This window comes from Bos indicus x Bos taurus, chromosome 23 (assembly GCF_003369695.1).
Source record: "Bos indicus x Bos taurus breed Angus x Brahman F1 hybrid chromosome 23, Bos_hybrid_MaternalHap_v2.0, whole genome shotgun sequence".
NCBI classification, from domain to species: Eukaryota; Metazoa; Chordata; class Mammalia; order Artiodactyla; family Bovidae; genus Bos; species Bos indicus x Bos taurus.
Window position 1 is genome coordinate 50942778 of NC_040098.1, and position 21647 is coordinate 50964424.

General features: G+C 50.5%; 1 non-coding gene and 1 pseudogene across 1 annotated transcript; both read right to left on the reverse strand.

Moving 5' to 3' along the window:
* Positions 1-2565: 2565 nt before the first annotated feature.
* LOC113881508 lies at positions 2566-4113 on the reverse strand (annotated as a pseudogene).
* Positions 4114-21308: 17195 nt separating this feature from the next.
* On the reverse strand, positions 21309-21381 carry TRNAF-GAA. Its single transcript has one exon. It is a non-coding gene; the product is annotated as a tRNA-Phe (tRNA).
* Positions 21382-21647: the final 266 nt, after the last annotated feature.

The window sequence follows — 21647 nt, forward strand, 5'->3', positions numbered from 1 at the left end:
AGCCAGGATGGACTGGGACAGCTGGCAGACACCCACTCAGCCTGTAAGATCCAATTTAATCACTGCCCCTCCCTGAAGCCTTCCTCCATCTTCAGGACCCAGTGACTCACCTCTCTTCCTGTGCGGTCAGGGCACCCTGATCCCAGCTCTTCTGCAGCTTGCATCTGATTGGATCAGACCCTCTGGTCTAACCCTGTCTGTCCTGCCCACCAGGCTAGGTGCTCATGGCCGGGGTCAGGTCCTACTCACCTTGCAACACAGGTGTGACACCTGGTAGGAAGTGTGGGGCAAGAAGAGCCTCAGGCCCGAGTCCTGAGGGTCCCAGCTGGGCCAGTGGGGAGGGGCTGAGCCAGGGCTGCCCGACAAGGCCTCCTGACTGTGGGAGCCCCTGGGCACCCAGAGCCACAGGCCTGGCGTGTGGGTCATGGTGGGCCCCGCGGTGCAGCACCTGGAGGCTGTCAGTCAGCCCTGCTCCCCAGAGGTTCTCCCAGAGGGAGACTTGAACAGGGCGCCTCCCTGGCTCCATGCCCTTGCAGACAGGATTTTGTTGGAAGGCTTACTGAGCTGTGTCAGATTCCCAGCAGCGAACACGACTTGACTCCCCTCCCAGGAGGAAGCAGGGCCCCCATGCAAGCCTTGGCCCCTGACTTAGAAAGAAGCCGCCTGAACCCTAGCAATGAAAAGCAGCGAGGAGTCAATCGAACTGCGGTCCTAGACAGTAAGCTGGATTCACAGTCAGACATGCACAAGAGTAAATTCTAGGACTCAGGTAGTCAAGAGGTTTCTCCATCAGTTCAAGGTTTCTCTGCCAATTTGGGGTCATCTTCATGAGTTCAGGGTGCTCCTGCCCCCGCCCCTCCCCAGGGTCCCACACGTGTTCCACACCCGGTACTGTTGTGGCGCTGGGGGAGGAGAGCCTGCCCTGGTGTCCCTGGGGTGGTCTCAGACCAGTGGGCCTGGGGTCACCAGCCTCCGTCTTGGCTGTTCTCCTGCTGCCCAAGGTCTGGGGCTCAGACCACCCACCACACAGCTACAGCCACAGCTGCCGGGTTGGACCCCAAGGCCATCTCCGCTCTGTCTCAGCTGCGGCTTTTCCAGAACAAAGCAGCAGCTGGTCGTATGCTGGTGACACGTCCAGCAGCTGGGGGAATAGATCCTTCGCTCCTGAAAGAGGATCCGGGGTGGGGGGAGCTCCGGCGTGAGAATACTGTGCTGTTTACTCACTCAGTCGCATCTAACTCTCTGCAACCCCACGGACTATAGCTGGCCAGGCTCCTCTGTCCATGGGGACTGTCCAGGCGAGAGTCCTGGAGTGGGTTGCCACGCCCTCCTCCAGGAGGTCTTCCTGCCTGAGAATACTTGTGTGTAAATACCATGGGAGCGTGGACCTCTGCCTGCTCCCTCGCGTCCTGTGACAGTAACAGGACAGGGAACTCACGTCGGCGTGGTTTGACCTGCAGCCGCCTCCCTCCCTGTCCTGGGAGGCTGTGTTCACATGACCTTTCACCCACCTGAGCACCGCTCACCCCGAGGGGATGTGTCCCACCGGCCCCCTCGGCTTCCTGTCCCCTTTCCCTACCTGTGCCAACCTGTGCTCTCCTGGCCAGGAGCAGCGGGAGGAAGCGCTGCTGGCCGGGAGCCCCGGCACATCCAGAGGTCACCTCACCAGTTGTGCTCCCCGAAGAGGTCCCTCCTGAAGCTGGACACGAGCAGGCACCTCCGCAGCTGCCAGCGGGCACCGGTGTTTGGGGTCCGTGTGCACACGGATTCTGCAGTCACACTCAGGCCGGTCAGCCCCTGGCATCTCCCCAGGCATGGCTGGTGGGAGGCAGGATCAGAGGAGGTGAGCCCCAGGCCAGAGCATCCATGCTCTTAACTTGGCACGTAGAGGCGGCTCCTCCATCCGCCCATCAAGGTCTCGTGTGACCTGGTCCTGTGTCTGCTGAGACACTACATAGCCCTCCAGGCCAAAGCCTCCTCTGCCTCAAAACCTCCCCTCTGTCGCGTCTTTCCCTGGAGCCCCGTGCCCTCCGAGCCCGTCTTGCGGCCCCTGCAGCACGTGCTGGATCTTCGACACGTGCCAGCTCCGCTCCCTCCTCCAGGCAGGCCCCGGGGCCAGGGTCAGGCCTCGCACCCTCCAGAGCTGTTTCTATCAGCATCTTCTGTCACTCCTGTCGCCGGTTACCCCATCAAAAGCGTCGATGTGGAGTCTGTCTAGTCCAGTCAAATCAGCGTCCCCACATCGAGTCCTCCCCAGAGGGGAGGCCGCCAGTTCAGCGCCGGAGCTGGGCCGGCCAAGGGCTGCCCCAGCCAAGTCCCCGGAGCGCATGCCCGGCGCTCACCCCCCGGGCTCAGCGTCCTCTCCTCTGTGTACTGACCTGTCCCGGTTCACACAGGGGCGGCCACAGCGAGCACCTGGGGCTCAGGAAGGACAGAGCTTCGGAGGCACCCTTTCCACCCAGCACGACACCAAGACCAGTCAAATAACTTTCAAAGTAATTAAAAAAAAAAACCTGAGCAACATGTAAACAGTCGATAATTAATATCTTTTCGGGAGTAGATAACTCAAGGAATGCCAAGGTCCGAGGCTGTGGGCGAATGGGGCTGAGACTCTGAAGACGATGTCTGCAGCTCCACGGTGCTGCCCTGCGCCAGCCTCGGCCCCGAGACGAGCCCCGGCACTGGGTGTGGAAACAAAGTTCTCTTCACTCAATCTTCTCTGCTGTTTGCTGCCAGGGCCCACGAGACTCCAGCTCCCTCCGCTCTGGGTCGGCCACCACGGCAGAAACGCTGCTGCTGCCGCTGCTGCTAAGTCGCTTCGGTCGTGTCCACTCTGTGCGACTCCATAGACGGCAGCCCACCAGGCTCCCCCGTCCCTGGGATTCTCCAGGCAAGAACACTGGAGTGGGTTGCCATTTCCTTCTCCAATTCATGAAAGTGAAAAGTGAAAGTGAGGTTGCTCAGTTGTGTCTGACTCTTGGCGACCCCATGGACTGCGGCCTACTGGGCTCCTCCGTCCATGGGATTTTCCAGGCAAGAGTACTGGAATGAGTTGCCATTGCCTTCTCCGAGAAACACTGTGGACCCTCCTAATTGGGCAGAAAGAGCTAGTGAGTTGTTCTCCCTTTAAAAGGAGAGAAAGAGGGGAATGGAAAGGGGCCAGAGCCACACTGGGAAGAAGTGAGCTATGTTCACAGAGGCAGGGACAACTCCAGAAATAACTTCTGAAGTGGAAATTTCATGACTGCCACCCTCACAATGGGTTTCTCAGGTGGCTCAGTGGTGAAGAATCCACCTGCAATGCACAGACGTGGGTTCTATCCCTGGGTTGGGAAGATCTCCTGGAGGAGGGCATGGCAACCCACTCCAGTATTCTTGCCTGGAGAATCCCATGGACAGAGGAGCCTGGCAGGTACACTCTTGGGGTGGCAAAGAGTTGGACATGACTGAGAGACTAACACCCACTTTTTTCACAATACTTACTGGGACTGAAAATCCACCATCAGGGTATTACAGAGCAGACAACTATGCTTGAGGGAAAATTAAAGCTTCATAAACAGGAAAAGTATTTTTAAATGAGTTTTTTTTTTTCAGACCGTGCAGCAATGTCTTTTATTATGTATGGTATTTAAAATTATTTGTGCAATTTCTCCATACACAGGCCCAACAAAGTATTATTTAGCAGATTGGAAGCTTCAAACCTGATCACTGCAAAGAAAAGGGAAAATTATTCCTACAACATGCTTCACCAGGAGGCCAAGTCTTCTGCTGACCTCCAAGAACGTGGAGAGGAACATGCCGGACAGGCTGTCCACCAGCCGAGCCTGCGTTCACCACCCTACTTCAGGCCCAGGACAGCAGCACACTTCCAGCCAACGATAATCAAATGTCCAAGAAGACGTTCATCTTCATCTTCTGTTGCAGAAATCTGGAATTTGTGTTTTGTGAATATAACCAGAAAATGTGTGGGTGCTTGAGGAGAAATGTCAGGGAAAACAAGACCCTGCTCCTCCTCATACACGACTTGGCTGGGATTTCCTCGCGGATGATCTTTCCAGAGAGCATGTCACCACCTGGCCAGGCAGCCTGAGCCTTGGTGAACTCACCTGCCATCTCGGCCTCCCTCCTGTCTGCCAGCCAGGGGAAAGTTCGGGGAGGAAAGAGGAATAAGTGAGATATTTTTAATAAAAATTAGGTGCTGCTGACTCGTCGTCGATCTAACTTATTTGCTTCCCTGGTGGCTCAGTGGTGAAGAATCCGCCTGCCGGTGTCGGAGACTCAGGTTCAGTCCCTGGGTTGGGAAGATGCCCTGGAGAAGGAAATGGCAACCCACTCCAGTATTCTTGCCTGGGAAGTCTCATGGACAGAGGAACCTGGCGGGCTATAATCATGGGGTTGCAAAGAGTCAGACATGACCTAAGACTGAACAATAACGACGACTCGCTTACTTGCTCCTGTGACACACTTGATGTTTTCAAAGCTGCTCACGCCGATGCCCGGTGCTGCCCGCGGCTGCCCTGGCATCGCTGCTGGACCCCATGCAAAGGGGCAAGGGCCCTCCAGTGCCCTTGGCAACAGAGCCTAGATGGGGGTCCAGGCTGCCTGGGATACACCCCTGGGACAGCGTGAGTTTCCCCTGCCCATCTCCAATAGACCGGACAGAAAGCAGCCTCTGGGCGGCCACCTGCAAATGACCCTGGTGACCTGGTGATCCCTGCCACCTGTCATCCACCTGCTGGAGACCGAGGTCTGCTCTTGTGGTTGTTGGCAAAGCAGGAACCCAGCAGGTAGGCTCCCCCAGCCTCCCAGCCTCACACCCACACGCCCTCTCTGCTCCTGAGGACCCCTCAGCCTCACCAGACTATTCCCCCAGGGGTCAGCATAGCCGGGGCACGGGAATCCAAGGAGGGCCCCACAGTCTAGGGAGGGAGGCAGGGCTGGCCCCCAGAGGACCCCGCTGTGCAGGGACCGTCACCTCGTGCGGTCTCCTTGCCTGCGGGTGGCCCTGCTGCCAGCACTGTCTCAGGGAGCCCGTGGCAGAATCAGGCTAGTCCCTGACCCCACAGGAAAACCTAGACAAGAGGGAGACACAGAGAGACAGCGAGAGGGAAGGGCAGGGACAGAGGGAGAAAGGGGGACTGAAGAAGAATCAAGAGAGCGGGAAAGAGGAGATTGAAGAGATTGCTTTCCCACGTTTTCTCTCTGGTGGCTTGAAAGTTCCTTTAAAATGATTCATCTGCCTCTCCTGCCAGAGAGCAGCTGCCAGGATGGGGCAGCCACCGCCTCTAGATGTCAGGAGGGAAAGCGGGCCCTGGGCTCGGCCAGCCCTGCAGGCCCTGGTCGCGGGTGGGAGGACTCGATGCGTGGGGCTCACGGTCCGCTGAATAACCACTTCCGGTCGGCAGGTGACCGGCAGGACCTCAGTCCCAGCACACAGTCAGGAAGGGGAGAGGGAGGCAGTCTCCCCGCAGAGGCAGACCCAGACCCAGAGTCCCCGGTGGGACTCACACAGCCCCTCCCTGGGGTCCCGGATCCAGAGCCCACAGCCGGCTTGCAGGATGGTGACCGAGGCCTTGGAAAGGAAGCGGTTCCCCCACTAAGAGCCAACAGTGGAGGGAAAGGTCCTCGAACTGGACCGAGTCTCGAACTAGACAGACTTGGCAGGCTTGACCGTTCACACGTCCTCTTGGCAAGTGACCTCATGTGACAAGTCCCCGGCCTCTGTGACCTCTGGGTGGAGAATGGGTGGGGTGTTTAGGGTTTTGCTGGTTCTCTCTCTATGGGTGAGTTTAAAACCTAAATAAGAATTAAGACTTTAGCAGGGGAAAGTAGGGTCCATTTTATCTTTTATCTTTTTTTGTCTGGGTCACCGGCTTTCTAATAGGGGAACTTCATGGGTGGGATGGCTTGGCTTTTTTGCTAGCTAGCTGTGAAGCTGGGAGGTTGTTTATTCGAGATAGGTGGCTTTGAAGTGGCAGCCTCAACAGTCAAAAGCTTAACCAGGCACTTACATTGTAACTAGAAAAGCCACGTGTCAGGCTGTCTACACTGCAAAAAGCCACGTGTCAGGCTGTCTACACTGCAAGGGCATCTGGGAGCAGCTGCCCCCACTGGACCCTCAGATGACAAGTTACCTATAAGAACTGCGAGGCTCTCAAGGAGAAGACTCCTGAGAGTCCCTTGGACTGCAAAAAGATCAAACCAATCAATCCTAAAGGAAATCAGTCCTGAATATTCATTGGAGGTACTGATGCCAAAGCTGAAGCTCCTGATATGAAGAACTGACTCATTGCAAAAGACCCCAGTGCTGTGAAAGATTGAGGGCAGGAAGAGAAGGGTACAACAGAGAATGAGATGGTTGGATGGCATCACCGACTCAATGGACAAGAGTTTGAGTAAGCTCCAGGAGTTGGTGGTGGACAGAGAAGCCTGGCGTGTTGCGGTCCATGGAGTCTCAAAGAGTCAGACACGACTGAGCCACTGAACAACGACAAAGCCAGAACACCACCCCCGACCCCCACCCCCACCCCACCCCGGCTCATCTGCCCTGAATTCCTGACCCACAAGAACTCTGTGAGATAATCAATAGCTATTGTTATTGGAAGTTGCTGCACTTTGGCCCAAGGAAAGCAGAGGCTGGAGGCTGAGGTTGGGATCCCAGGAGCCCGGTGCCCCCACCCCAGGGCCCTCGGCCGCCAGAGCTTCGGGACTGGAGGCCTGTAAGCTTCAAAAGCAGGTAAGAGGGGTACACATTTTGTAAGTTGGGACATTGGACAAATTGGCCTTTATGGAAATGATCCTTAGATGAAATGACTTTCAGCGAATGATTTTCTGTGAACAGCCTAGAGCTGGGGTCCCTGGTGCGACGACACTTCGGGATCTTAGAACCAGGGCTTCAGAAAGCCTTTCCACCAACACATGTGAAGGTGGGGTTGGTATGGGTAAGCAGGAAGGTGGTAAGTAGCTGAGCTGCAGGTTCGGGAGACAAACCACCTCCCTCTCTGTCTCTCCCCCTCTCCTGTCCCTCCTCTTCCTCATCCTCCTCCTCTCCGTGTGTGTGTCTCTCCGTGTATCTGGGTGGTTGTGAAACAAATGTAATCAATTCCCTACCCAGAGGTGACAGCACTTCTGCTTTCTGGTAATCTGTGATTAGTTTGGGTATAAATTCACCTCTACAGGATGTTGGTAAGAGTGGAATTTACAGGTAGAATGAAAAGAACTCATATATAACATCTCCACAGGTACTTAGAAGATGACAATACCAGTCTCCCAAAGCCCTGGGTGCCTTCTCCCCGCTATGAGTACATACGATGGCCAGCTGCAAGAGGTCCCTGAGAAGTAGAGTTTGAAAACTCCCGTTTCACCCACTGAAGGCGGGGTGGGCCTCCGCCCTCAATCCTGTGGTTGCCATGTGAGGCTGCTCGGGGGAGGTGGGGGCTGTGTCCCATCTCTAAAGACGCCACGGTGAGTGTGAGAGGCTGGCAGCCAGCAGTAGGCTGCCCTGTGGGCCCGGGGGTCTGGGAGGACGGGCAGCGAGCTAAGAGCACGTCAGAGGAGGAGGAATGTCCGAGAGTGCAGGGGCCAGCTCTGCCAAGTCCTCTGAAAGCACTGGCTGGGCCGGGGCCTGAGGGCGGCCTGGCAGCTCTCGCAGACTTCGCTTTGCACACTCTCTCTGTTTCCTCCATCCCGAGGGCTCAGGGGCCCAGGGGTCCTGTCCTCCCCGCCCGGCGCCCAGCCTGGAGCTGGCACGAGGGAGGGACTCAGCAGGTGAGTGCTGAGTGGGTCAGAGGCATTCAGGCACAGGTCCAGGCCAGGCTGGGGTGACGGCCAGGGACCACGGTGCTGGGGGGTGGCTCCAAGAGATGAGCCCTGTGGATGCGCCAGGCCCGGGGCAGGTTTCAGATCCACAGCTGCCTCTGTGCTGCGTCAGATGGGGGCCTCCCAGGGGTCCCCGGGGCCTGGGGGAGGGAAGCCCTGCATCCTGAAATGCCCGGGACCCCTGCCTCCAACACGCTTCCAGTAAGATGCTCCCAGGACTTTCCTCCCTGGCACCCAAATAAAGGAGGTGTCTGTGCTGCAGAATGCACGCCTGGGGTCTGTGAACCAGCCAGTCAAGATGCCACTGAGGGGTGCCCAGCAGCTGGCGGTGCCCCCCTCCTGGACTGAGGACCGGACACGGGGAGAGGACACACGGAAGGAAAGACGGCAGACGGGGCGCTGGTCCACTCGCTCCCCTCCCGCCCGCCACCCCTCCTCCGCCTCACTACCCCTCCCTTCCCTGTCCCCTTGCTTCCTGCCTGCCGGCCTTCTCTCTCCTCTCAGGAGAAGCTTCACGTCTAGTCATTTCCCTCATATTCTATATATATATATATATATATATATATATATATATATATAATGTGTGTGTATATGTATACATATTATATATTACATATTACACACATATTACAAGGTATAATAACTTTCTTTCATTAAATACACAGATCTGTAGAGTTTGATGAGTTCTTGATGTATGTATCAATATTAGCATGGTCATCCCAGTCATCTTCATCTCCCCAGAAAGTTCCTTCCTGCCCCTTCTAGTCAATCCCCACCTTCTAGAGGCACCAGCATTGAGATTTCTACTCTCCACTTCCGTCTCCTCTTCTGCAGGTGGATGGCAACCCACTCCAGTATTCTTGCCTGGAAAATGCCATGGACAGAGGAGCCTGGCAGGCTACAGTCCATGCGGTCGCACACGACTCAGTGACTAAACCACCACCCCGCTCTGCAGGTGGAACCACATCGCGTCTGGTCTGCTACATCCAATGCCTTCACGCAGCGCCGTGTCTGTAGAGGCACCCCTGCAGTTTACTCCCTCGTCTTGCTGTACCCATCACACAAGCGCGTGGACTCTTCTGTCCTTTGGCAAACATTTGTATTCAATCCACATCACTCCACCAACTATTATTAACAAAGCTGCTATGAGAGTTTGTGCACAACTCTTTATATGGACTTAGGTTCTCGGGTCTTTGGGATAAAAAACCCAGCGCTGGGATTGCTGGCTCATTGGAGAACTTATGTTGAACTTTATGAGAAATTGGGAAGCTGCTTCTAAGTCCGGTGCCACTGGAGCCCCCGGGAGGCCGATGGGTGTGCACTTCAGTCTTACTTGACATCCCCCGCGGGCTTATGATGTTGGGTGTTTTTTCCCATGCTTTTAGGTCATTTTCAAGTCTTCTTCTATAAAGAGTCCAGACCCTTTGCCCACTTTAAAAACTGGGTTCTTTATATTTTTTGAATATTTTTAGAAGTTCTATACATACTTTAGATCTCCAGGGGATGTTCCCAACTCAGGGATCAAACCCAGGTCTCCCGCATTGCAGGCGAATTCTTTACCAGCTGAGCCACAAGGGAAGCCCAAGAATACTGGAGTGGGTAGCCTATCCCTTCTCCAGGGGATCTTCCTGACCCAGAAATCAAACTGGGGTTGCCTGCATTGAAGTCAGATTCTTTACCAGCTGAGCTACCAGGGAAGCCCTAGTTTTTATTTTTTAAGAAGTTCTATACGTGTTTTAGATCTCTGTACTATAAATACTTTCTCCTACTCTGTAGCTCGCCTTTTCATTTTCCTAATGGTGTCTTTTGATAAGCAGACATTTCTACCTTTAATGAAGTCAATTATATAAGAATTTTTGTTTTGTTTTCTGGTTGATTTTTTGTTGTTGTTCAACCTAAGAAGTCGTTGCCTATATTCACCAAAGTTCAGGAAGGTATTCTCCTCTGTTTTATTCTAGAAGATTTATATTTTAAGCTTTTATGTTTAAATCTATGACTGTCTTTAGTTTTTACATGTAGTATGAGGTAAGGGTTGAGGTTCTTTTTTGTTTCCACACAGTTGTTCCAGCAGCATTGGTTGAAAAGACTTTCCCCCTCTGGACTTTTTCAATGCTTGTGCTTATAATTTATATTAATAGAATTGTGCTACACTTTTCATTGTTTCTCAATTTTTCTGAACATAATGTTTGTAAGACCCACCCATGTTGCTCTAGTCAGTCACTTAGTTATCATCCATTTATTCATTTAGCCATTCAATAAATGGCGAAGAAAACAGAAAATGTCTCTAGTCTCATGAAGTTTATAGTCTATAGAGGATATTGCCAAAGTAAATAAATATATATAGTCAATGATAAAGATGGAAGGAAAAGAAGAGTGAGATGAACAGAAAGAGGTTTTTTTTTCAATACTGAGTTATATTCGCAGTTTATATATTTTGAATATTAACCCCTTATTGGTCATATCATTAGCAAGTATTTCCGCCCATTTAGTAGACTGTGTTTTCATTTAGTCCATGATTTTCTTTGTTGTGCAAAAGCTTTTAAATTTTATTAGGTCCCATTTGCTTATTTTTGCTTTTGTTTCTTTTGCCTGAGAAGACAGGTCCCCCAAAAAATGATGCTGTAATTTATGTCAAAGAGTGTTCTACCTATGTTTTCTTCTAAGATAATCTTTTATTTTTAAATAGATTATTTCTGGTTGTTTTAGACTTTGTTTCGGATAATCCCAGTGTCTGAAGTCTTTGGAGTATAGATCAGTCTGGGGAGTTCCCTGGTAGTCCAGTGGTTAGGTCTCTGTGCTTTCACGGCTGAGGCCCTGGGTTCAATTCCTGGTCAGGAGACTAATATCCCACGTACTGCCAGGCACAGTCAAAAAAAAAGGATAATCAACACACACTGATTACTATTTTCTAAATACTTGCTAGCTTTTTTTTTTTTTTTTTTTTGCATTTCTTCCATCTAATTTAGTATCAGAGTTCATGGCACATCCTAGTTCCTTCTGGTACAGAAGCACCTCAATTTTTGAAAACTTTTGCCTCCTTCAAGACTGCTTATCTGCTGCAATAATTACCAATAAACCTCTCAGCGTGAGGAATAGTGGGGCTGTACAGCTTTGAGATGAACAGAGGGTGGTTGGCTCCTCTCCATTCGTCTTGAGAATCTTCATTGCTACATAAACAGTGAGACACATTATCATGATTCATGTTCAAGTCGCTTCTTAGCTCAATACTGATTCCAGAGAAACTCTCCGGAAGAAATGGTTTTATTAGGGCTGAAAGGGGATAGCAAGAAAATGGCGAGAGCCCATGACAGTCTGGATGTGTATGTGAAAGTGAGCGAGAGACAGGAAGAGAGATATTGACGGAGCTCTGCGTGGATCTGAATGCTCTTCTGCAAACGGATCGCTGACACATTTAATTATGCTCGTCAGAGTTCACGTTAACCTGAGTTAGCAGGCACCAGACCCCAGGAGTAAATTCCAGATCTGTGTTTCGGGTACTTCCCATTTTAACATCCTAAAACATACAAGAATTAAATCAACACTTCTCTCGAGGGCTATTGAAAGGCTGAAGTTAGGGAGACACTCTAAATATATCTGAGCACAGATGGGATCATATTCCCAAACAAGTCTGGACATCTCTCCTCTCTGCCGAGTGGGAAGAAAATCCTCAGCATAAGAAAATAACTCTCAAGCTGGCACCTGGGCAGGTCTATGACTGCCAAGATGTCTCTAGGGAACCACTTTCCCTCCTGGGAGAGAAGTAGTGTCTAAACACTGGAGATGCGATCAGAGCTGATGAGATGGGGCTTGTCTGCTCCCAGCCCGGAGGAAACCAGAAACTTGGAGGTTACTTTCCCTCCAGGACTGCCTCGGTTCTCACTGTGTGCGGTTTATTTTTAAACACTGGTGTGAAATGTCCTACAGCCCAGCTGCTCACCATCATGACCAACGTAAGGTCGATTTTATACAGTTGATCGTCCTTGAAGAGGGCTTCGCTGGTGGCTCAGTGGTAAACAATCCACCTGGCAATGCAAGAGACACAGGTTCTATCTCTGATCCAGGAAGACCGCCTGGAGAAGGATATGACAATCCACTCCAGTATTCTTGTCTGGAGAACCTCATGGACAGAGGAGCCTGGGTGGCTACATTCCATGGGATTGAAAAGAGTCAGGCACAACTTACCAACTAAATAACAACTTCCTTGAAAAACCAGCGTTAAGTGACACAAAAGGCCAACTTTCCCCACTAATAAAGGTATTTGTCCTTGGAAAGCTGCCGTTGTCTGTGAAGCTTCTATTCCCCTGTTACACTAATGCAAACTTTGAACTTTGAAAATACTGGTGGATTTAATTTTTATACTCTTGGGACTCAGATTACAAGGTACAAGTATGAGTCAATGATGCCCATTAGCAGTGAACTGAGCCTAGATAAGTCAAATCCACTGAGAAGCCCCAGATTGCACTGAGCCCGGGTTTGGCCAAACACACTTCTCTTCATTGCGGTTTGAAATCTTGAAAATGGCCAGAGTTCACATTTCACCTGTGAAATGGTCAAAAGAAAGACTTGCAAATTAGGACGGTGAGGAAGGAGGGATCCAGCCCAGATCAGGGAGCCAGACTCCTGTGGCTTCAAATCCCAGTCTTGCCGCCAGCTTAGCCGAGCACATGGCTCAATCTCCTTGTCTTCTTTCAAAGAGGCGGGAACTTCGCAAGACTGTTGTGAAAACTGGACAAATCACATATGGAGAGCGTCTTAGAAACGGCTGCCTTGTGTCTGCCCTTAGCATCATCACGAATGCAGAAGCTCTTTTTTATTCATTGGCCCTCAACAAATTCCTGTGAAGCAAGGCTCAATGTACAGACGAGGATACTGAGGCTTAGAAGGGGTAAATAACGTGCTCAGGGTGACACAATCAGGAGGGAAGGACCAGGCCTGTTTGCGGCAAGTCCCATCGCAGCAGGGGCTCTTTGTTGATGTCAGTTGCTAGGTCGTGTCCGACTCTCTACTGGAAGGGGTTGCCGGGGTTCTGCTTGCCTTCTCCTCCGAGTGGAGCATTTATTTCTAGAGCTTTGGATGATCCCCTTTCTCTCCTTCCTTTCTCCCTTTCTCCTTTCTTCCCACAGAATATTCTTAGCATCTCCTGTGGCTAGCACACCCTCTTGGTCCTCAGGAAACAGTTGCACGTCTTTAACACGTGGCTGGAAGCTCTCAACTGGCTTTTCCTCAGGGCTGATTCAGTGCCCACCCCCTGCCCCGTGAGGTTCCGTCCCTGAACCAGCTGAAGCTCGGAAGTCACGAGTCCACTCATCGACCACAAATGGCCCCAAAATGAAGTCCCCCCAACTCCTGCATGTAAAAGCGGGCCTCCTGTCTTCCAGGAGACACGCCCCCACCCCCGCAGTTGGTTCACCCCTGAGTGCGTCGTTTCAGGGAGACACGAAACCCCGCAGCGTTGCCGGGGGCTCAAAGGTGCTGAGTGTTCCAGAATTCCCTCCGGGGGTGCTGATGTCTGTATCATTTTAGTCTTCTCGAGAAAAAGAATGCATTAAACGTGAGCCTGAAGGTGATTTTTGAAGATGTGTGTAACTGCTGCCTTGTCTATAGAAAAAAAAAAAGAAAAAGAAAGAATGGATAAACAGCAAGGTACTACTGTATAGCTCTGAGAACTATATTCAGTATCCTGTGATAAACCATGAGGGAAAAAAATATGTATATGCATAACTGAGTCACTCTGCCATATAGCAGGCCTTATCACAACATTGCAAATCAACTATACTTCAATTTTATTTATTTTTATTTATTTATTTATTTTAATTGGAGGCTAATTACTTTACAATATTGTAGTGGTTTTTGCCATACATTCACATGAATCAGCCATGGGTGTACCTGCGTCCCCCATCCTGAACCCCCCTCCCACCTCTCTCCCCATCCCACCCCTCAGGGTCATCCCAGTGCACCAGCCCTGAGCGCCCAATCTTAAAAAGATAGAGAAAGAAAGAAGAAGAATGTGGAAAGCAGCCCCTGAGCAGAATATGACTGGGGTGGATTCGTGTTCCTATCTGACCAGCAGGGCTCCCCCAGCACCCAGGCTGCCCAGAATCCCACGTGCAAGCCCTAGATGTCAGTATGCCTGAGTTAGATCCTGCTCACCCGGCTTGCTCTCACGTTGCCCGTGAACAGGTATGTGTGTGAGCACAAGGGCGTGTGAGCTTCCTCCCGGTGTGGGGGGCTGCAGAGACTGAACTTAGAATGTAAGTTCTCACAGGCTCCCACGGGCAGCAGGGCCGCCTGGACAGTTGCCATGCTGGACGTGAAGACCACGTTCCCAGCTGATGGGATGACTGTGCTGCTCTGGTGAGAATCCTGCCTTTCCGAGACCTTGAATAACAGCCACACATGCTGGCCGACTCAGGCCCGCCATGCCTGCCTCTCTGCCTCCAGCAGGGCCGAGGTGGCCCTGTGCTGAAGACTCCACCTGCGGTGCAGGAGACGCGGGTCAATCCCTGGGTCGGGAAGATCCCCTGGAGGAGGGCATGGCTACCCACTCCAGTATTCTGGCCTGGAGAATCCCATGGACAGGTTATAGTCAGGGGGTCACACAGAGTCGCATGACTTAGCAACCAAACAGCAACAATACAACAACATGATCTGTACATGTGTTACTACAGAATTGTATACACCAAAAAAAAGGTTAATTTTATTGTATCATAATTAGAGGAAATCTAATCTTACAAATCCAGAAGCTTTGTGCACCTAGATTGTTTTGAAACTATTTTAATTCCTACCTCCACTTAAAGATGCTGAAAACGCATCTCAGGCAAGATTTATTCAAGAAAGATGACAAGCAACTCCAATCAGCAGACCATATAGAAAGAAAAGAACTTGGCCTTACACCAAAAGATTACTGAATGAATGCTCACATATTTTAAATTCAATTGGAGCATTATCATCTGTTATAATTCCTTACAAATTTTTCTTAACCGTTTAACTCAGGCTATGATCTAATTGGATAAGAATTTTATAAGAGAACTTTCATAGCATATATTTACTTTTAAAGTCTCTAATTCATAGTCTTTTCATGTGAAGTACTTTATTTTGGAATAAATTTTCTTAAGTGTATTTTGTTACACCTTACCTTTCATCTGAAGACCAGGAAATCTGGATTTTGGGTGTACACCATATGCCCTCAATACTAACCGAATCAGTGGGTAAGACATAATATTGCTCAAAAGTATGTGGTTGTGGGAGACGGGCGTGGACGGAGGACACGATGTTTGTTCCAGCTTACTGGCTTTGCTGTCGGGCAACAGGTCAAGACAACAATAAAAAGATTACTTCCTGATGCAAGTTCCCATTAGTCAGTCTCTGTTAGAAGGATAGCTCTCCACCCGCTTCCCATTAAATTATTACCTAGTCTTCACACACTTATTTTTTTTAATTTTTTTATATTTGTTTCTTTTTAATTGAAGGGTAATTGCTTTACAGAATTTTGTCGTTTTCTGTCAAACATCAACATGAATCAGGCATAGGTGTACATATGTCCCCTCCCTCTTGAACCCCTCTCCCATCTCCCTCCCCAACCCCCCTTTCTAGGTTGATACAGAGCCCCTGTTTGGGTTCCCTGAGACATACCGCAAAGCCCCGTTGGCTGTCTGTTTTACATGCGGTAAAGTAAGTTTCCACGTTACTCTCTCCACACGTCTCACCCTCTCCTCCCCTCACCCGTGTCCGTAAGTCTGTTTTCTATGTCTGCTTCTCCATGCTGCCCTGCAAATAAGTTCTTCTTTCTAGATTCCATATATATGGTACCATCTTTCTAGATTCTATATGTATGCGTTAGCATACAATAGTTTTCTCTTTCTGAGTTATTTCACTCTGTAAAATAGGCTCTAGGTTCATCCACCTCATTAGAACTGACTCAAATCCATGCATTTAAATTATTGTCACAAATGTAGTTTTTTGTTTTTTTGTTTAGAAACCCTAGGCTGAACTAAAAGGAAGGAAAATCTTTAAATGCCTCAAAGGTGGAGAGGATAAAATCACTTTTAGTCTTGTTCAAAGTCTTGTCCACTCCACGCAGCCATCCGAGGGTACCAGGTCATCTTTGCTGTGGCCGTTACAACCGAGAGGCCCAGAGAAGGGTCTCCCTACAGAAATGTCTTCCCAGCACTTCTTAGGGAATGCATACATTTTAATGAGTCCTGGCTTAAAGCTCAACATTCAGAAAATGAAGATCATGGCATCCGGTCCCATCACTTTATGGGAAATAGATGGGGAAACAGTGGAAACAGTTTTAAATTCAGACTTTAAAATCAGACTTTATTTTGGGGGGCTCCAAAATCACTGCAGATGGTGACTGCAGCCATGAAATTAAAAGATGCTTACTCCATGGAAGGAAAGTTATGACCAACCAAGATAGCATATTAAAAAGCAGAGACATTACTTTGCCATCAAAGGTCCGTCTAGTCAAGGCTATGGTTTTTCCTGTGGTCATGTATGGATGTGAGAGTTGGACTCTGAGGAAGGCTGAGCGCCGAAGAATTGATGCTTTTGAACTGTGGTGTTGGAGAAGACTCTTGAGAGTCCCTTGGACTGCAAGGAGAGCCAACCAGTCCATTCTGAAGGAGATCAGCCCTGGGATTTCTTTGGAGGGAATGATGCTGAAGCTGAAACTCCAGTACTTTGGCCACCTCATGCGAAGAGTTGATTCATTGGAAAAGACTCTGATGCTGGGAGGGATTGGGGGCAGGAGGAGAAGGGGACGACAGAGGATGAGATGGCTGGATGGCGTCACTGACTCGAGGGACGTGAGTCTGAGTGAACTCGGGGAGTTGGTGATGGACAGGGAGGCCTCGTGTGCTGAGATTCATGGAGTTGCAAAGAGTCGGACACAACTGAGGGACTGAACTGAACTGAGAAAAATTAATCAAGAAACTGGGAAAACTGGAACAAGTATTATAATTCTCCTGCAATGACTAAAGCTTAACGACATATGTAGAGAGGAAAAAAAGTAAAAAAAAAAAAAATCTACGTAGAAGTGTTGCTTGTTCCAGGCACACGCTGGCGTCAGGCAAGAGCCGTGTGGGGATGGCAAGGTGAAGGCCGACGCTTCCGGGAACCGGGCAGGAACTTCCGCAGGGCGGTCATCACGGCCCGTGTCAGCTGCGGACTGTGGGCGTGCACATGCTCAGGGCTTGTCTGCGCCAAGGGCTAGTCACTCCTGCAAATAAAGTAAATATCGATAGATTTGTATGCTTTGTCTTCTATACAAATCCCAGGAAATGTGTTCCAAAAAATAGTGAGTGTTAGAAGCAAAATTAGTTCTCTAACTGGCAATTTCAAAAGTGATTCTGTATGGTGTTATTAACCTTGCTAGAGATCCAAGCGTTGTATTATTCAAACACTCCCCCCCCCCCATATTTGCTGGTGTTTTCCCGTGTGTGAGTGTTCTCTACGGCTGCTCTAATAAAGTAGTCACGGCTACATCTCAGCTAGCCTCCCCTTCCCTACTGCCGATGATTTTGGTTTTCCTCATCTTTCGATCCAAGGCTCGATGCCAGGAGCGAGCTGAAAACTGCTGAGGGCGCCTCCTGTTCCGATCAGAACCCCAGAACCGAGGCGCGGGGCTCCATGGTGACAGCAGACTCACTCATCTGCCAGGTCAGGTTTCCGATCTGCTCTCAGGGTGTCCTGAACCCACGGTTCCTGTTTGCTTCTACACGGGGCAGTGGCCTTAATCAAGGGAGCCCCCAGATAAAGCAGAGTCACCGGAGGGAGACAGAAGAGAAGGGAAGAAAGGATGGGGAAGAAAGCGAAGATGAAAAAGAGCAGGATGACCACGTGCAGATCCTCCCAGAACGTCTTCTGGGGAGTGACTGATAAACAGCCAACTCCTCATCTGTTTGCTCGGAGAAGGCAATGGCACCCCACTCCAGTACTCTTGCCTGGAAAATCCCATGGACAGAGGAGCCTGGTAGTCTGCGGTCCATGGGGTCTCTAGGAGTCGGATACAACTGAGCGACTTCACTTTGACTTTTCACTTGCATGCCTTGGAGAAGGAAATGGCAACCCACTCCAGTGTTCTTGCCTGGAGAATCCCAGGGACGAGGGAGCCTGGTGGGCTGCCATCTGTGGGGTCGCACAGGGTTGGACACGACTGAAGCGACTTAGCAGCAGCAGCAGCGTCTGTTTGCTTCGTTTGTTTAGCCCTTCACCCAAAGACACTCTTCTCAAAGCTATTACTCTCTTGTTTCTGTGTAGTTGCTCAGTCATGTCTGACTCTTTGTGACCCCGTGGACTCTAGCCCGCCAGGCTCCTCTGTCCATGGGATTTCCCAGGCAAGAATACTGGAGGGGGTTGCCATTTCCTCCTCCAGGGGATCTTCCCTGCTCAGGAATCAAACCCACATCTCCTGCATTGCAAGCAGATTCTTTACTGCTGAGCCACCAGGGAAGACCATTACTCTCTTAATGTTTTCAAATTTAATTATGAAGAAAAGATCATGAACACTCTGGTAATTTTAAAGTATTTCATGTGTATAAAGATCAGTGGAGGGAGAAAGGTCCAAGAGGGAGGGGATACATGTATACCTAAGGCTGATTCATGTTGAGGTTTGACAGAAAACAACAACATTCTGTAAGCAATTATCCTACAATTAAAAAATAAATAAAAAGGAAATAGAAAAAACAATGGAACACCAGACCCAACAGAGAGAATCTGCTTTAGAATCAGAGCTGGAGACTATCAGTGATACCTGAGGCCAAAAGGCTTCTCTCTGGTCCAGCGTTTTCCCACCTATGGTCCACAGACCGTCAGCACCATCACCACGGGGACCTTTGAAACCAGAACTTCTGGGCGTTGCCAGGAGGTCCTTGTTTTTCACGTGTTAGCCGGGTGAGTCTTCCGAACTTTGCTGTTTGAGAGCCAAGCCACTGATCTGGCCTGGGCCCCATGCTGTATATCAGACGAGGAAGATTAGTCGTGTCTCGGGGATCATCCAGCCGGTGGGCAGCAGAGAGGACTCAGAATCTCCAGCCCGGGCCTTCGTCTGTGGTCAGCATCAGACCCAGAGCTTCCTATGGGGCCCACTCCGAGCAAAGGCACATTCCCGCAGCCCTGCGCACGGACGCCTCCTCTCTCCATTCCCACACCCCCAGGACTGCTCCCGTCCGGCCAGCATTCACACACAGGAACCAGGCTCCCAGCAGGTCCCCAGCTAGAAGCGATAGGGGCTTTGAAAATGTGCTCCCTGTGTGGCCCTTAATGACTAGGACACCCGAGTGGGGTGGGGAGACGCGGTGGCCGTGGGGAAACACGCTTGGAGGCCTGTGGTCAGCCCAGGGACACAGCGCCTTTGAGGGGGCAGAGACCCTACGTGTTCAAAATAGCATGCACTGCATCCTTTAGTTAGGATTTTTTTTTTTTGCAAATTTATTGCCAGTGTCCACAGTCTGCCTGGAACATCACTTGTGTCGGAGAAGTTCAGGCTGTCCTGAGTTCGGGTGAGGCATCCTCTGGAGTCAGTAGAAGCTGCCCAGGATGGGAAGGCTGCTTGGTCAGAGCAGTCAGCAGAAGCCCCACTGCCCTTCAGAGAGCAAGGCACCTTCTTCTCCAGAACCGAGAGTCAAGTCTACTGAGCAAGAAGTCCCAGGTAGGGAGCATCGCAGCTTCAACGTGAGGGGCCCAGGGGGAAGGAAAGCGTTATTACTCAGAATAACTTTCCGTCTTAACCGGGACTCTGAATGTAAGGGATGGCGGACTTGAGAGGCGTCCCCTCCGGGAGCCAAGCCGTCCCTAGGTCCAGAAGAGTCGGGGGCACTGCCCACAATGCCACTGTCCCCTCCTTCCCTGCGACCAGTGCGGACAGGCCAGTCCACCAGGGCCCTTGGGAGGGGAGGCAGCGAGGCCGCCCATCTGTTTAGTTGTGATAAAATGACGAGGGAGGGGAAGGTCCCCATGGAAACCACCGAGCCTGCGCACAGTAGGGACACACGCGTGGCCCAGGGAGGCCTCCAGGCCAAGCGTCGCTCACTTTCTTCCTGGGCATGACTGACTCTTGCTGATGCCCCATCAGCTGGGTGACGGGACCTGGAGGCTGGCCGTGGGGGCACTCGAGCTGAGTTGTGGGATTGGAGGGTGATGTTATTCCTGGGAATTTCTATCATATTTTAGGCTCAGGGGCCTGGAGATTACTAGGCCAGCACAGTTTCAAATACTGGGGAAGACTGCCTCACATGTCAAAGGCTTCAGTCCAAAATACTTCCAGACTTCTATGCAAGCTGCCAAACAATTGCGGGAGGAACCATCACTGAAGAGGATGGGTTTATCTGACAAGCATCCCTGGTGGCTCAGATGGTAAAGAATCCGCCTGCAATGCGGGAGACCCGGGCTCAATTCCTGAGTTGGGAAGATCCCCTGGAGAAGGAAATGGCAACCCACTCCAGTATTCTTGCCTGGAGAATCCCATGGACAGAGGAGCCTGGCGGGCTACAGTCCATGGAGTCGCAAGGAGTTGGACGTGACTGAGTGACTAATATCTATCCTTATTTTTACACAAAAGTTGAAAGTAGATTGAAAATATATTTGGAATAAACCTTATTTCAGGAAATTCCCTCCTTATGATAATCCTCTACGCCAAACCAAACGCTGCCTAAATGAAATGCATGCTCCCCAGGGCCACTCAGTGAATCTGTCTCACAGAAGCGGCTTTAGCAGTTGCAGAATGGCCCTTCAACGATACATTATTTAAACTAAATGGATTTTGAAGGCCCTATTAAACTCTTGACAATTTTTTAATTGAGGGTAGTGATGGTGAAATGGAGATTTGACATGATCCGTGATTATGATGCAGAGGAAATATGACGGGACACATTGAGATGCCCTCCTGTTTCTGGAGCTCTTACAACCTGAGCACAAATAGGGCCATGAAGAGGAGATTAATTATTTTCCCCATGGAAAATGAAATGACTGCTACAATCCAAATAGTGACACCTAAAACAAGACATTCCACTTTCTGTTTAATTTTCCACCGTCAAGTTCAAAGAAATTATCATCTGAGAAGAGACTGGAAGACACAGTGGTGATGAGAGAGTGAGGTCTCAAATACACCGCTTTTGCCATTTTTGATATGTCTCTGTTTCATGTTTTCCCATCTTGTTAGTAAAAGAGATGAGAGTAATTTAGTCCTTTATTGACAGCTCGGGATTCTTATCCAGATTGCTGTTGTTATTTCAGTCACTAACGCCAGGCTCCTCTGTCCATGGGATTTCTTAGGCAAGAATACCGGAATGGGTTGCCATTTCTTTCTCCAGGGGAACTTCCTGACCCAGGGATGGAACCACGTCTTCTGTACTGGCAGGCGGATTCTTTACTGATAAGCTACCAGGGAAGCCCAGAGAGATAATTTTCGCGGAGTTTCAATCATGCAAATGGAGATCAAGCAGGTCACTAGAATTGCTCCTTCTCCTGGATGCAAATTAAAATGCTCAGTCTGCCGAAACCCGGGGTTGAACCAGGGACCTTTAGATCTTCAGTGTAACGCTCTCCCAGCTGAGCTATTCCGGCTCCCCTCACCCAGGTGAGGGGACGGGGTTGTGATGCAGTGATGATCTGGGGGCACATCGTCCGTCTGCACATCACCTCTCTTCACCCAGGGGCCACGCTTACTCCTCAGTGCAGGGCTGACTCTGGGTCCTGATTTCTCAGGCTGAGCACCTCACAGGTGCCCCATAATCAGTGTCCAATTAATGTTTGTGAATGAACGCACGAGTGAGCGAGTGACGGGGTCCCCAGGAGGGGCTGGCCCGCCCCGGCCAGGACCAGGCCCGCCC